This window comes from Vulpes lagopus, chromosome 12 (genome assembly GCF_018345385.1).
Source record: "Vulpes lagopus strain Blue_001 chromosome 12, ASM1834538v1, whole genome shotgun sequence".
NCBI lineage: Eukaryota > Metazoa > Chordata > Mammalia > Carnivora > Canidae > Vulpes > Vulpes lagopus.
Window position 1 is genome coordinate 28,238,084 of NC_054835.1, and position 16,317 is coordinate 28,254,400.

General features: G+C 43.1%; 2 non-coding genes across 2 annotated transcripts; both read left to right on the forward strand.

Annotated features, from left to right (window-relative positions):
- The first annotated feature begins 6,814 nt into the window (after window positions 1–6,814).
- LOC121474381 lies at window positions 6,815–7,029 on the forward strand. Its single transcript, XR_005983387.1, has one exon. It is a non-coding gene; the product is annotated as a small nucleolar RNA U3 (small nucleolar RNA).
- Window positions 7,030–13,031: 6,002 nt separating this feature from the next.
- LOC121474382 lies at window positions 13,032–13,246 on the forward strand. Its single transcript, XR_005983388.1, has one exon. It is a non-coding gene; the product is annotated as a small nucleolar RNA U3 (small nucleolar RNA).
- Window positions 13,247–16,317: the final 3,071 nt, after the last annotated feature.

A 16,317-nucleotide genomic window follows, 5' to 3' on the forward strand; every position in this document is an offset into this window, starting at 1 on the left:
ACCTGGGTGGTGCAGTTGGTTGAGTGTCCACTCTTGGTTTCAGCTCAGGTCATGATCTCAGGTCGCAGGATCGAGCCTTGAGATTCTCTCTCTCTCTCCCTCTGCCCCTCCCACTGGTGCTCTCTCTCTCTCTCTCAAACAAATCTTAAAAACAAAACAAAACAAAACAAAAAAACACAGGAAATAATGAGTGTTGGTGAGGATCTGGAAAAACTGGAACTCTTGTGTACTTGTGGTGGGAATGCAAAATGGTATAGCCAGTACAGAAAACAGTATGGCAATTCCTCAAAAAATTAAACATAGAATTCTCATGTGAAGGGTGCCTGGGTAGCTCAGTTGGTTAAGCACCCAAACCTTGGTTTCAGCTCAGGTCATGATCTCAGGTTTCTGAGATCAAGTCCTGCATCAGGCTCCACAAAGAGAGTGGAGCCTGCTTGGGATTCTACCTCCCTCTCTCCCTCTGCCCTTTCCTGTCAAAAACAGAAAGAAAAAAGAATTACCATGTGATCCAGGAATCCTGCTTCTTGGGTATATAGCCAAAAGAATTGAAAACAGGTGTTTGAAGAGACTGTACACCAAAATGTCCATAGCAGCATTATTTACAACAGTCAAAGGTAGAATCCACCCAAGTGTCCATTGATGAATAGATAAGCAAAATGTATATACCTTAAATGAAATATTACTCATCCTTAAAAAGGAAAGAAATTCTGACATAAGCTTCCTGGCTGGTGAAGACCTACTAAATGTGTTAGCCTTCTTGGCTTTTTCTTTTGCTTCACCCCTTTTCACACTCTTCTCTCCATGTAACACTTAGTTATGTCCCTGATCTGTATGTTTGTTGATTCATGTGGATGGGGCTTCCCTCTCTTATCACCTGTCTGTGGAGCACTGGCATGGTACCTCTTGTCTGTCCTGCTAGACCAACCATTGTGATGGCGGGGATCCAATTTTAGGTGTCTTAAACAATACCTGTCACATTTGAGGACACATGGTAGGTATACCACAAACACTTGACTTGACTCTGTGATGGTCACGTATGAATGCCACATGTGAAAAGTTAAAATTTCTCTGCATGGATTTGATTGTGCATACTAACAGAGCTGGCTTGGTGCTGGGCACAGTTCTAAGCACTTTACACATACTAGCTCATTCAAGCCTCTCATTATTGGTTATTGTTATCTCCATTTACAGATGAAGAAATTGAGGCCTATCAAGGTTAAAAAATTTCTCCAAGGTCACAGTTACAGAGGTGATAGGGCCAGGACCAGAGTCTAAACTGAACCTCACCCATTTTGCTATACTGTCTATATCCCCATGTAGTAACTACATTTATGTACTAGCCTTTCAAAATTAATAGGTACCTAGTTATCCTAATGATACAACTAATATGTATATTTCTAATTTTACTTCCCAGGAGCCATCACTTTTTAGTCCTGAGAATTAATGCTATTAGTTTTTCAATTTCACCAGTAATATTAAAAATAAACCAAAAATTAATCTTGTAGAGTTTCAGTAATTATTCCCCTAATCCTGTTCATTAGAAATAAAAGTGGACAGGAAGAGAAAGAAATATGAAAGAATCTAAGTTGCTTCATAGCATTTCTGATTGAGTTAAAATAAGAATGTTGCTTTCTTTTGAAACAGGATGTCTCGGGCTGTTCGTCTTCCAGTCCCCTGTCCTGTTCAGCTTGGTTCCTTAAGAAATGACTCCTTGGAAGCTCAGCTTCATGAATATGTCAAACAAGGGAACTATGTGAAAGTGAAGAAGATTCTCAAGAAAGGTAAACACTTAAAAATTGCAGATGTGACTTGGTTTGCATTTCTGAATAGTGTTGGAAGGAAAATCAGGTACATCATAAAGGTATGAGTTCTTGGGGAAATTAAAAGTTAAATTTAGAGATGAGATGTTCCCTACCAATGAGTCATTGCTCAATAAAGGCCTTAAATTGTTGTTTGGAGACTGTTTTGTTTTGTGCTAGGGAACCATAAGGTCTTCCAACTGTTAGCCGCCTAAAATTTCTACTCAGGCCCCAGCCACCCACTTAATTCTGCCTGATTCCTGTTTCTCCTTTAATCTACACCATCTGCTGAGTCTTCTGATGCCTGTGGTGGATTGAGGAGACCAGCTTTCATGGCTTTCCCCTTTGCTCCTCCCAGGGACTTGGTGCTTTTGTTTCCAGGGTTTTTTTTGCTGGATGTCACAGGCAGCTCAGCCTACAAGGCAGATGGAAATAGCAAATGTAGCTTAGGCAATCTTCAAAAGAACAAACACTAAACCATACATGGACAAAACCTCTGCTGGTATTTAGCCCTTGATGTGCAGATCCAGACCTGCTTTTTTTTTTTTTTTTTTTTTTTTAAGAATAACTGGAAGTCCTGCTGAATTTCCCCTCTCCCTTCTTAGTATAGAGGGAGAGGTTTATGAAGCTTTTCTCAGCTGTTTGTGAAACAGTCAGGGTGACCTAATTTATCTGCAGTGTTTCTCCATTTGCTTCAGAAAGGTAATTCCAATTTTTGCAGGATCCAACTATCCCACAAAATAATTCATTCAGAAAGTTCTCAAGTGTTTCCATGTACTACTCCTAGAGTCTATAGATGAAGTAGTTGACAGTGAGTTCAATAATTTATTTGAAAGATCCTGTTGTTTTTTTTCACCCTCAAAACTTTGCATTTTATTCCATAACACATTCATATGTATGTTAACATAAAAATGGATGTTTACAGTAGGTATGCTACAACTTCTAGTGTCTGTCTATTCAAACTCTCCAGTGTGAAAAGCAGAGTATTCAAATATTTATTATATCTTAGACATCTGAATGTTCTGCATCTTCAAATTCTTTCTACTAAGCTAGAGCAGGGAAGAGCTTGACAGGTGTAACTAGATCTCAAAGCAGGATTTTGTCCATGTCTGGGAATTTCATCCAAAGCCTCAGAGTGGAGAACAAGGGGTGACAAGTTTCCCCACAGTCTAAAGCAGGGCTTAGTAGGAGATGGCTAAAATAGTCCTTGGACCTTCAAGTCCATCACCCACCTCAAGCCTATCTAGGAGAAGGCAGTGGAGTAGTGGTGAGGGTGTCAGTGGAAAGATTTTTTTTTTTTAAGATTTATTTATTTTAAAGATTTTATTTATTTATTCATGAGAGACATACAGAGACAGAGACACAAACAGAGGGAGAAGCAGGCTCCTCGCAGGGAGCCTGATGCAGGAATCGATCCCCAGACCTGAGGTCATGCTCTGAGCCAAAGGCAGACGCTCAACCACTGAGCCACCCAGACATCCCAAAGATTTATTTATTTGAGAGAGAGAGCACACAGAGGGAGAGGGAGAAGCAGACTCCCTCCTGAGCAGGGAGCCTGATTCGGGACTTGATCCTAGGACCCTGGGATCACAACCTGAGCTGAGGGCACACTTTACCAACTGAGCCACCCAGGAGCCCTAGAAAAGATTCTTTAAAAGACATTCGTAGGACATTCCCATCTTAAAGCCAAATAAGAGGTCCTTCAGGTGAACCCACGGAGATAATTGTAGCATTTGCAGTCAGGATAGTTGGGAGCCTATGTCTCAATCTGCCAAATAGTAGAAATGTCAGCCTACACCAGCTGCCACCAGTGTGGTGTGAAGATAACCTGGCATGTTACCTGGAATTTAGAGGTTGGAAAGAGTGCTGTCTGCCTCCTTCCTAGAGCAGCTCTTGATGACTTGGTAAATGTGAGAGACCAGCAGTTGGATTAGCTACACCCCCACCAGTTAGTGGGGTAGGTAGAGTCTGTAGAAGGTAGCTGAGCCATCTAAAGGATCTCACCTATGAAGGCAGGAAGAATCCCAACAGAGAGGCTAGAGATACAGCAAGAGGTCAGAAGGAGAGGGCACTGGCCTGCATTAGAGTGCTGTGAAATGGAGTGGAGATACCTGAAGGACCCACTAACCTCTCCTACAGAAGAGCAGACATTAGGAAGAGGCCAAAAGCTACAAAGAGGATCAGCTAAGTTTGAAGGCCTTGCCCCTTGTTTATCTCATTGGTCCTTCCCCTCCAGCTCTGGAGTTGTCAGAAACAACGTTGAAGTCAGGGAACTGGAAGAGCAGAGAAGAGGTTTTGATTTAACAGGACTGGACAATTTATTACCTGAAATGACTGTGCTTGAGGGCCTCAAAATGACTTAAATACTATGGAATCTGCCTGAGATGCCTCTCCAGGGAGGGAAAAGGTAAGATAACCAAAAGAGTGTACTTGAGGGCAGTAAAAAGGGAAGAAATGTTTCCTGATTGTATCTACTTGGTTTAGCCCATTCAGAAGACCAGTTATATAAATTATATGAATTCTAAAACTAAAGGTGGGTTCCTGAGTTCCAGAACCTCAACCCAGACTTTATTCATTTTTTTATTACATATATATTAATTGAGTCTTGGGTTTAGGATACCAAGAACAGATGTGTCCTTGTCTTCCAGGAGTGTAATCCAGCAGAAGCAGCAGACATGAGTTAGTAATTAAAGTACTGAGAAGGGGGCAGCCCCAGTGGCGCAGCGGTTTAGCGCCGCCTGCAGCCTGGGGTGTGATCCTGGGGACCCGGGATCCAGTCCCACATCAGCCTTCCTGCATGGAGCCTGCTTCTCCCTCCGCCTGTGTCTCTGCCTCTCTCTTTGCTCTCTCTGAATGAATGAATAAATAAATCTTAAAATAATAATAATAATAAAGTACTGAGAAGGGTGGGAGGCAAAGAAGTACAGCAGGTACATCTCAGCCTCCTTGTCTGGGGAGTAATCAAGGGAAACCTGTTAGAGGAAGGTATATTTAGGTCAGGACCTTAACAAAGAAAAAGTTGAGTTGGGGGCACCTGGCTGATTTACTCGGTGGAGCATGTGACTCTTGATCTCAGGGTTGTGAGTTTGAGCCCCACATTGGGTGTAGAGATTACTTAATAAAATATTGAAAAAACAATTACATGGAGTGATAGAATTACATGCATTTGGAGAGTCTGTCTACATGCACAATATGGCATGGATATTGAGGAGTTCCTAGAAATGTTGGAGGAATGGAGAATGGAAAAGTGTTAAGAGTCCAGACCACAGCCAGGCTCTTGGGTAAAAGTGATTGGAAGGCACTTTATTATTTTTTTTAATTTTTTAAAGATTTATTTATTTATTTATTCAGAGAGAGAGAGAGGCAGAGACACAGGCAGAGGGAGAAGCAGGCTCCATGCAGGGAGCCCAACGTTGGGACTTGATCCCAGGTCTCCAGGCGGCACTAAACCACTGTGCCACCGGGGCTGCCCTGGAAGGCACTTTATAACTTCAGGATATTAGGAGCTGCTCTGACACCGGGGGATGTGTCTCAGACCTGGGCAGATTGCCCAAACACTGTCTCTTTTTCTTTCTTCCTTTTTTTTTTTCCTCTTAAGATTTTATTTATTTGACAGAAAACACAAGGGGGGAGGCAGGAGAAGGAGAAGCAGGCTCCTTGCTGAGCAGGCAGCCTGATGCAGGGCTGGATCCCAGTACCCTGGGTTAATGACCTGACCTGAATCCCAGGACCCTGCGTTAATGACATGAGCTGAAGGCAGACGCTTAACCAACTGAGCCACCAAAGCTCCCCAAATGCTGTCCCTTTCTGATGGAATTTAAGTACAGAACATTTGACTGTCTCTGAGGAGATTGCATTAGAAGTGGTTAGATGAGATGAACCTGATGGTTGTATTAGCACTGAAAAATGTGTTTGATTCAGAAAACCACATGCATGTTTCTTTAAGGAGAAACCGGGATTAACTTTGCTACAGGTAAATAAGTAGACTGCTTCTGAGATGTACAAGCCAGGAAGGTGAAACATTCAGGACTGAACTTTGAGTGATGATATATTTAGTGCTTTATTAGAGAACTTAATTTGGAGACTAGACCTCCTGACACTTTGGCTTACCAAAAAGAATTTGGACTTGGGATGTCTGGGTGGCTTAGCAGTTGAGCATCTACCTTCTGCTCAGGGCGTGATCCCAGGGCCTGGGGGGATTGAGTCCCACATCGGGCTCCCTCCAGGGAGCCTGCTTCTCCCTCTGCCTGTGTCTCTGCCTCTCTCTTTGTGTGTCTCTCATGAATAAATAAATAAATAATCTTAAAAAAAAAAAAAAGAATCTGGACTTGATTTAGTACCAGGCATACCTAGGTTCCAACAGTGGTTTCCCCAGCTGTGTGATGTTATAGCCTACATCTGTGAGAATGAGGAAGTAATGATACCCTTCTTCAGTTGCTTAGAGGATTAAATGAAACGGAGTAAAATGCCTGCCATCAAGTTCATATTCAATAAATCATCACGGCTATGATGATTGTTATTTGGTATTAGAAGAATACCACTTGTTACCTGTCTGTCTCTTCTCTGCCTCCACCTCCCACCTCTCTTTTAAGACAAAGGAAACTTGGTCTCTTCAAGTCAGGGGACTTCTGTAGCAAGCCAGAAGCAGTCCAGCGCTGACCAGTGGCGTGAACAGCGTTTTCTTAGCCTGTAGTAGGGGGGCGCAACCCCACCGGGACCCAGGTGTTGCCTGCTGCGGTGGGCGGGGCAATACAGGTCCCTTCGGGTTGGAGTCAGGCATGCAGCGTGTGATTGGCTGCTAGGAAGCCGCATGTTAATAATGCTTGTTTATGATTTATGTATCGCTGGAAGAGTTACAGGCGAAAAATGATGTTTTGAATTTTGATATTTGACCTAATTGTTGTGAAATATAAAATAAAATGTATATGAATAGGTAGATGAATTGACAAAAATTTCGCCATGAGTACAAAGTGTATGGCTGCCCTAGACCTTTCAGAGGTACCAAGGACAAAATCAAGACTATACTTTCAGGGATCATTTCTATAGTTTGTTACTAGAGAAGTTTCTCTGAATGTGTAGGGTACCAGAAACCACGAGGAGGAGGTACAGTATCCCTTCCTGAGCGTGAAATTGGCTTTGGGTGTTACTTTGGTGATGCCCTTTGTCCTTGATGATCGTTCTTTTTTCTCCTTCGGGGGGAACTAGAGGGAAGGGATGCCGTCTGAGTGGTTTCTTGAATGATCTGAGTTAAGATTAGGCGTGTTATTTACGTTTGTGCATATTTTTTTCTTGGCGAGGTAGTGTTTTTTTCTTGTATCTTTATTTTTGCTTTAATTTGGCATGAGGTACTTGGTTGAGATCCCTGGGTGGTTCAGTGGCTTAGACACCAAATAAGTAAGTCTTAAAAAAAAGGACTTGCTTGCTTTTTGAATATGGTAGAGACACAGGCAGAGGGACACAGAGACACAGGCAGGCTCCATGCAGGGAGCCCGATGAGAGACTCGATTCTGGGTCTCCAGGAGCAGGCCACATAGAGCACATTTAAGATAAACTGTTAGCAACTTTCAAATATTCAGTGCAGTATTAAAAATATATACTATGCTGTACAGTACATCTCTGTCACTTATTCTGACTCTTTTCACCCATTTTGCCCACCCTCCATACCCTGCCTGTGGCAACTAATCTATCCTTTGTATGAGCTTTGGTTTTTGTTTTTGATTCTAATTGTATTTTTAATGGGATTTTAAGAGGATTTTTTAATTAAAGATTTTATTTATTTATTCATGAGAGACACAGAGAGAGACAAAGACATAGAGGGAAAGCAGACTCCCTGTGGGGAGCCCAATGTGAGTCTTGATCCCGGGACTCTGGGATCATGCCCTTAGCCTAAGGCAGACAACTCAAGCACTGAGCCACCCAGGCACCCCTTTTTAAAAGATTTTATTTATTTATTTGAGAGAGAGACAGAGAGCAAGCACATAAGCCAGGGAAGAGGCAGAGGAAAAGGGAGAAGCAGACTCCCTCCCTGCGGGGCAGGGGAACCAGATACAATGGTGGGGTTTTTTTTTTTTTTTTTTTTTTTTTTATTTATGATAGTCACACAGAGAGAGAGAGAGGCAGAGACACAGGCGGAGGAAGAAGCAGGCTCCATGCACCGGGAGCCCGATGTGGGATTCGATCCCGGGTCTCCAGGATCGCGCCCTGGGCCAAAGGCAGGCGCCAAACCGCTGCGCCACCCAGGGATCCCCAATGGTGGGGTTTGATTCAGGACCCTGAGATCATGACCTGAACAGAAGGCAGATGCTTAACCAACTGAGCCACACAGATGCCCCATCTCATTTTAATTTTAAGATCTTTCTTTCTTTCTTTCTTTCTTTCTTTCTTTCTTTCTTTCTTTCTTTCTTTCTTTCTTTTCTTTCTTTCTTTTTTTTTTTTTTAAAGTAATCTCTACTCCCACCAAGAGTATTCTCATTAGAACAAAAGATGCTTCTATCACCCAGGAAATAATGTCAGGAACCCGGATCAAAGACCAAACATTAAACAAAAGACTGCCTTTATTGCTTAGGAAATTACAGAAGTTTTAGTAGCTCTCTGGTCAGGGGTCAAGATGAAAACCAAAATATAGGTTTCTTATTATGTTATAGTATCACAAGTTAACCAGAGAAAGGGCAAGGAAGTGCATTTCTAGAAAAGGTAACAGGTGGGAAGGTCTTCTTTGGTAGGAGCATAATGAATATTGGAGACTTCAAGAAAGTAGGTGTGTGTGGGATAGTGAGAACTGAAGATGTGAGCTAAAGCACGAGATTGGAGAGACAAAAGAGAGCTAAGACATATTATTTCTTAGAAGCCATTGTGAAGTGTTTCACCTTCATCCTGAGAGCAGTGAGATGCCACTGAAGTATTTTCAGCAGGGTAGAAGTAAGTGTCTGAGGTAACTGTCAGGATCTGAGGTTCTAACATATTTGCTAAGTTTAATATAAAACTGACCAGTGAAAGTCAATTAAAAAGCCCAGAGAGTAATATAAACTGGTGAGAAATTTTAAAAATAGAGAATTCCAAGGATTCATTTAGGAGATCCAATATCTGACTAAACTTATAGATAGTGCAACACAAGTGGAGAGAAACAATTTATAAAGTACAATTAACATTCAGTCAGTTAGGGATCCCTGGGTGGCTCAGTGGTTTAGCGCCTGCCTTTGGCCCAGGGCGTGATCCTGGAGACCTGGGATCGAGTCCCACGTCGGGCTCCTGGCATGGAGCCTGCTTCTCCCTCTGCCTGTGTCTCTGCCTCTCTCTTTATGTCTATCATAAATAAATAAATAAATCTTAAAAAAAAAAAAAGTACAATTAACATTCAGTCGGTTAAGCACAGGACTCTTGATTTTTGCTGGGGTGTGAGACCAGAGTGCCATTGCTCCAGTCCTAAGCCAAGTTAGCCTCTCACAGTTTTGTGGATGCTGGCACAAGATTATAGATTCCTGGGTCAGAGATAAAGGACAGTTTATTATTCCCAGCAATAGCAGTAGCTAAAGTATTGTAATTTTTGCGCTGGAGCCCCAGTTCCCAGATGGTAATGCAAAGAAAGCCAAGTGATGCCTGCATACAAGTGCGCTGCGTGACAGAAGAGGGGCTTCAGAAACCCAAGTGCAGGGAAACTGTGTCTTTTTTAATGGGCATACACCTGCCTGACATTTTCCCAAGAGGGAGACATATTCTTTAATTTTTTTAAGTCCTTTTTTTAAAAGATTTTATTTATTTATTCATGAGAATACACAGAGAGGAGAGAGAGAGGCAGAGACATGACAGGCTGGTGTGAAGGAAGGTGTCAGAGATGACCCTTGTTTTCTGGTTTGTGCTCCTGGACAGGTGGACAGTGGTACCATCACTGAGGTAGGAAACCGGGAGAAGCCTAGTTTTAGGGAGCAGGCAAGAGTAGCTTGGACGTGTTGAGTTAAAGTGGTTTTGAGATATTCAATTCAAGATACCAGTCAACTAGGGGCAGCCTGGGTGGCTCAGCAGTTTAGCACTGGCCTTTGGCCCGGGGCATGATCCTGGAGAACCCAGGATCGAGTCCCATGTCGGGCTCCCTACATGGAGAGTCCCATGTCGGGCTCCCTGCATTCTCCCTCTGCCTGTGTCTCTGCCTCTCTCTCTCTCATGAATAAATAAATCTTAAAAAAAAAAAAAAGATACCAGTCAACTAGATGTAAGGTAGGCATATTTGTAGCTGAGGTCTGGCATCTGTTATGTGCTGCAAGCTAGCATCAGACATTGGATTGAAACCTGGTTTGGCATTGTCTCTGATCAAAGAAGTTTAAGTTCTCTATGTCTCCATTTCTTTGTAAAACAGGAATAATAACCTCCTTCATAGAAGTGTTATGAATATTGAATAAGGTCATTTGAGAATATCCAAACTAGAAGGGACTTTTTTAAAAAAAAGATTTTATTTATTTATTCATGAGAGACACAGAGATTGAGAGGCAGAGACACAGGGAGAGGGAGAAGCAGGCTCCATGCCAGGAGCCAGATGTGGGATTCCATCCAGGACTCCAGGATCACGCCCTGGGCTGAAGGCAGATGCTTAACCGCTGAGCCACTCAGGCGTCCCTAGAAGGGACTTTCAAAGCAGATTATTTAGTCCAATTCCTTATTTCAGTATTTTATAATTAAGGATCATGTTTCTCTCCCCTCCCCCTTACCCCATTCTCTTTTTGCTGCTCAGAAGTAGGGTGTTTCTATGTGTGTGTGTACATCACATGGGTGTGAGATATGCAGGGCGAAGTCTCAGGTTCCTTCAGGGAGGCCTAGCTTGTCACTTAATACCCAGTTGGTGACTTGCTCCTTTAGTAATTTCGAGGACAGGAGTTTTGATTTTCTTTTTGGTCTGCTGAATGCTGTTCATTGGGCAAATACATGGCTGTTGTCTGTCAAGAAATGGCCAGAGGGCTTTCCAGTCAGGATACAGGCTATATTCTTAGCCTTTTCCTCTTCATAGCACCTCTGATTGCTACGCCGATTCAAAACAATAAGTAGTTCATCACCAGCCATCTTTTCTCAGGAATGGCAGCCCTATGATTTGATGCCTTAGCATTTGTAAGAAATGCCTAAATGATGTCTCTTGGCTCCTCAGTCCATACACTTCAGATTCCCTTTTCTCCCTTTGCAACTTCTGCACCACTCTCCCTCCCCCACACCAGCCGCCACCAGTACATCTACTGCCTATTTCTTTCCTTATGGGTTTACTTTAGTCAGGTCAGTTTATTAAGTTTTACCCAGTTCTAGACTTAGGCAAAACACAAAGAGCCTTTTCTGTAGGTTACATGGAAGGAGATAAGGACTTAGAAGATACAGAAAGGTGGAATGTCAGTGCTCAAGACGGCAAGACACAGCCTTGTGGCCTTGTGGCCTTGTGGAGTGAACCACTTAACATTAAGTTTCCATTTCCTTAAACTCTTAGGGTTAGTTAGTTCCAAGATTAAATGGGATGATCTATGTAAAGGGTTTAGTAGAAGGCCTGGAACATATTAAAGTACTGGAGAAATAATAAGGATTTTGGTTTTATTTCTGGTTTTTTGTTTTGTCTCTCTTTTAATGAACAAGAGAAATCACATTTAAGTCCTGAGTATTTTGGGGGGTTAGGGTAGAAGTGCGTAGCTGGTCAGACTCACCTGGCAAATTATTTTTTTTAAATAATAAGACTTATTTAGATTGAATTTTATTTATTTTAATACAGAGCAGCACCGAGAAGAAAACTAAAAAAATCCTGATCTTTGTCTAGATAGGCCTGATGATATTTAAAATAAAGGTGATGGGCAGCCCCAGTGGTGCAGCGGTTTAGCGCCACCTGCAGCCCAGGATGTGATCCTGGAGACCTGGGATGGGGTCCCACATCGGGCTCCTTGCATGGAGCCTGCTTCTCCCTCTGCCTGTGTCTCTGCCTCTGTGTGTGTGTGTGTGTGTGTGTGTGTGTGTGTGTGTTTCTCATGAATAAATAAATAAATCTTTAAAAAATAATAAAATAAAGGTGATACAATTTAAGATTTAAAAATTACAAACAATACGAAAATATACATGATTACCTATTAAAGCAGACCCCCCCAACCCTACAGTTGTTACTTTTTCCAGTTAAAAAGAGTAAGTGGGGGTGCCTCAGTGGCTCAGTAGTTAAGCATCTGCCTTAAAGGGGGGTCCTGATCTAAGGGTCTTGGGGCTCCCTGCTCAATGGGGAGTCTGCTTCTACCTCTCCCTCTGCTCCTCCCCCTGCTTGTGTGCACGCTTCAAATAAAATCCTTTTTTAAAAAATGCAGGGGAAAATCGTTTTTCTTTTTTCTTTTAAATCTTATTTGGGAAAGCTGAGAGCATGAGTGGAGGACAGAGAGAAGCAGACGCTTGGCGGAGCAGGGAGCCAGATGTGGGACTGGATCCTGGAAGTGCGGGATCATGACCTAAGCCAAACACAGACCCCTAAACAACTGAGCCACCCAGGCGCCCCAAAAATCGTTTTTCAAAATAAAACGTCCACATTTCCCCATTTAAGACTGGCCTGGATGGGATTCCTGGGTGGCTCAGAGGTTGAGCATCTGCCTTTGGCTCAGGGCCTGATTGAGGTTCTTGGGATCGAGTACGGCATCAGGCTCCCTGCGAAGAGCCTGCTTCTCCTTCTGCCTGTCTCTCTGCCTCTCTGTGTCTCTCAGGAGTAAATAAATAAAATCTTTAAAAAAAAAAAAGGACTGGCCTGGATACATTGTTTTGAAAAGCCACCCAGGTGAATCCAATATGTGTCCCTTAGGTTCCCACACAAGTGAGTAACCAGCAGCCGGTCTCAAAGTAAAAGTGTTAAATTAGCTTTCAAAATTCAGAATCTTAGAGGTTAAAAAAAAAAAAAAATTCCACCCTTAGACGGGGCGTATAATACAAGAGATGCGGTCACTAGTTGGCGCCCCTCTGCGCACCGTTACACCGTTACGCTAGTCCGGAAGTGTTAGAACGACAAGAGCTTCTGATTGGCTGTCGGTCCTTAACAGGCTAATTAAGAACTAGAAGACTTAATTTCTAAAAGAAAAAGACTCTTAAGAGTACTCATAATGTTTTAAAAGGTGGTGTATAAAATAGCACTTTGAAAATATGTTTATGTGACATTTCTGAAAGGGGAAGAACATGGGGGGGGGGTGTCGCCACTAGCAAAAAGTGTGTGGCTGCTATAGGCCTAACGGAGGCACGAAAGCCAAGGTCAAGACTATACTTTCAGGGATCATTTCTATAGTTTGTTACTAGAGAAGTTTCTCTGAATGTGTAGGGTACCAGAAACCACGAGGAGGAGGTGCAGTGTTCCTTCCTGAGCGTGAAGCTGGCTTTGGGTGTCACTTTGGTGTTGCCCTTTGTCCTTGATGATCGTTCTTTTTCCTCTTTTGGAGGGAATTAGAAGGAAGGGATGCCATCTGAGTGGCTTCTATGTGCCTATGTTTCTAAAGGTAGATTTCTATGGGAATTATTATTTATTTTTTTAAGTTTTTTTTTTTAATTTTTATTTATTTATGATAGTCATAGAGAGAGAGGCAGAGACACAGGCAGAGGGAGAAGCAGGCTCCATGCACCGGGAGCCCGATGTGGGATTCGATCCCGGGTCTCCAGGATCGCGCCCTGGGCCAAAGGCAGGCGCCAAATCGCTGCGCACCCAGGGATCCCTCTATGGGAATTAACTGTGTTGTGGGGGTCTTTACTTACTATGCTTTTTTAATAGATTTTTAAAGATCTTTATTTGTAGAGATGCAGAGACCTACAGGTAGAGAAAGGAACTGACTCTAAGCAGGGAGCCTGATATAGGGATTTGATCCCGGGCTGCAGGGGGCGTTAAGCTGCTTTGTCACAGGGCCTACTCTACTACACACCTTTTTATTTTTTGTTTTTTTTTTTTAATTTTTTAAAGATCTTGTTAATTTATTCATAGAGACAGAGAGAGAGGCAGAGACACAGGTAAAGGGAGAAGCAGGCTCCATGCAAGGAGCCTGACGTGGGACACGATCCAAGGTCTCCAGGATCACACCCTGGGCTGCAGGCGGTGCTGAACCGCTGCGCCACTGGAGAAGAAGAAGAGAAGTTTTGGCTGTTCTTTCAGTGTTCTTATTTTGTCGGGTCTTTGACGGTGTATAAAAGCAGATCTGTATCGGCGGACTATTCATTTGGGTTGGGGAGAAAATTTTCAGTTCAATGTGGAAGTGATTGGTCTGTTTGGGCGCCTTTAAAGTTTTGTCATTTTTCCCCCCAATACACGTAAGCCACTTTATTTTATAGATTTTCTTCTCTGTATTTAACTCAGCGAAGGGAATATAGCACACTTTACATTTAGTTTTATAGAATGTTAAATAACTGGAAGTCATAACACTCGGATAGAGAACTGGAGATAGGTGTTGTGTTTTGTTATTCTAAAGCTTATTACTAAAAGAATGGCTTGATTTGCTCTGTGGTGGCAATTAGATTGGGTCAGGGGTTGAAGTGTCAAAGTGTGAGGCCTGGTTAGGCACCAGCTGCTTTAATCTAGGTGGGAGGAAGGTGGTGGTGATGATGGAGAAAGAGAAGTTGATTAGATCTGAAAGATAATATTGGCAGGACTTGGGGGATTGATTCAATACAGGTATGAGTGAGAGCGGCTATCTGAAGGCTAATTGTCAGATTTTATGACTTGAGCAAATGGTTCCCTTTGTTAAAATGGGGAGAATGGAGGAGTTACTGAATTAGGTAGGGCAATAGGGTGGGAAGTGATGGTAGAGTTCAGTTTAGGGCAGATTTAGGAAAGATTTCAGAACTTTAATGGATGAATGGCAAAAGGAGTTGCAAATCCCAAAGCAGACTGAGAAGCAGCAGCCAGACAGGTACGAGAGGAATGTGCTTGATCAAAGCCAAGAATGGAAAGTGGGACCGAGAGATATATAAAAAGCATATGAGAGATTAAGATGCAGATAGGGGGATCCCTGGGTGGCGCAGCGGTTTGGCGCCTGCCTTTGGCCCAGGGCGCGATCCTGGAGACCCGGGATCGAATCCCACATCAGGCTCCCGGTGCATGGAGCCTGCTTCTCCCTCCGCCTGTGTCTCTGCCTCTCTCTCTCTCTCTCTGTGACTATCATAAATAAATAAAAAATTAAAAAAAAAAAAAGATGCAGATAGGTATCCACAGCATTTAGTGATGACTTTATTGGTCTTTTTAAAATTTTTATTTTATTTATTTATTTGAGAGAGAGAACGAGTAAGCACAAGCAGGGGGAGTTGCAGAGGGACAAGGAGAATCAGGCTCCCCACCGAGCAGGGAGCCCAATGTGGGGCCTCATCCCAGGCCCCCGGGGACCCTGGGACCACAACCCGAGCCAAAGGCAAACGCCCAACCAATGCAGCCACCCAGGTGGCCCCAACTTTATTGGTCTTGTGGTAGAGACAAAAACTGGTTTGGGTTGGGCTGATCAATGAAGGGATATGAGGGCTTGCCACTGGGTGGAAAGAGCTCCCAGAAGATCAAGCTGTCATGGAGAATAGAGTCAGATATGCATTTGAGGGGTTGGGGGAGGGAGTGAGGGTGTGGGATGTAGATAGGGAGATGGGAGAATTAAAGATAGGAGAACAAGTCTGAGTGCAGATGGAAGGACTGGGTAGAGCAGAGGAAATTGGGATTTAGGAGAGAGCAGCACCAGGGGCAGGCCTTTGAATCTGCCAGAGTTGATGTAGAGTGCAGATGCAGACAGTTTATCCATGTAATGAGACCATAGTGAGGGTTTTTCAACTGATAGCTTCTAGCTCTGTGCCAAGTGTGAGGCAAAATCATTGCTGACGGAGGCTGGTGAGGAAAGGTAGGAGAGATGAGAATAAAGAAGGAAAGAGCGGTGCCACTATGGCTAAGTTGGTAGAGCATACATCCGTCAATCTCAAGGTTGTGAGTCTAGAGATTATTTAAAAATAATTTTAAAAAGGGTGCCTGGCTGGCTCAGTTGGAAAAGCATGTGGCTGTTGATCTTGGGATTGTGAGTTGAATGCCCACATTGGATGTAGAGATTGCTTAAATAAATAAATGCTAAAAGAAAATAAATTGAGAAGGAAAGAAGAAAGTCACCTCTTGAAAGTGTGCCTCTTTTCCTTTCCTGCTGTTGAAGCCTTGAGATTACTTCCTGGTCTTGGAAGTACCTCCCCAGATCACAGTTAATTTCTCTTTCTTCTACTTTAGCTACTACTACGTACCATGTATTTCTTCCTTGATTTTCTCCTTTTGGATCTACAGTGCCCAGGTTTTCACTTTGAGACCTAAATTAGTTTTTGGTCATCTTTAAAGGTTGGGGGCTGTGAGGGAAGTGTATGCTCTGGAGTTGACTCATTGGTTTGATATTTACTAGCTGTGGGTTCTGGGGACATTTCTTAACTAAGTCTGTCCCTCTAACATAGGTAGATGTAGTAAGAATAGCATCAACAGGGATCCCTGGGTGGCTCAGCGTTTTAGCGCCTGCCTTTGGCCCAGGGCACGATCCTGGAGTCCCAGGAT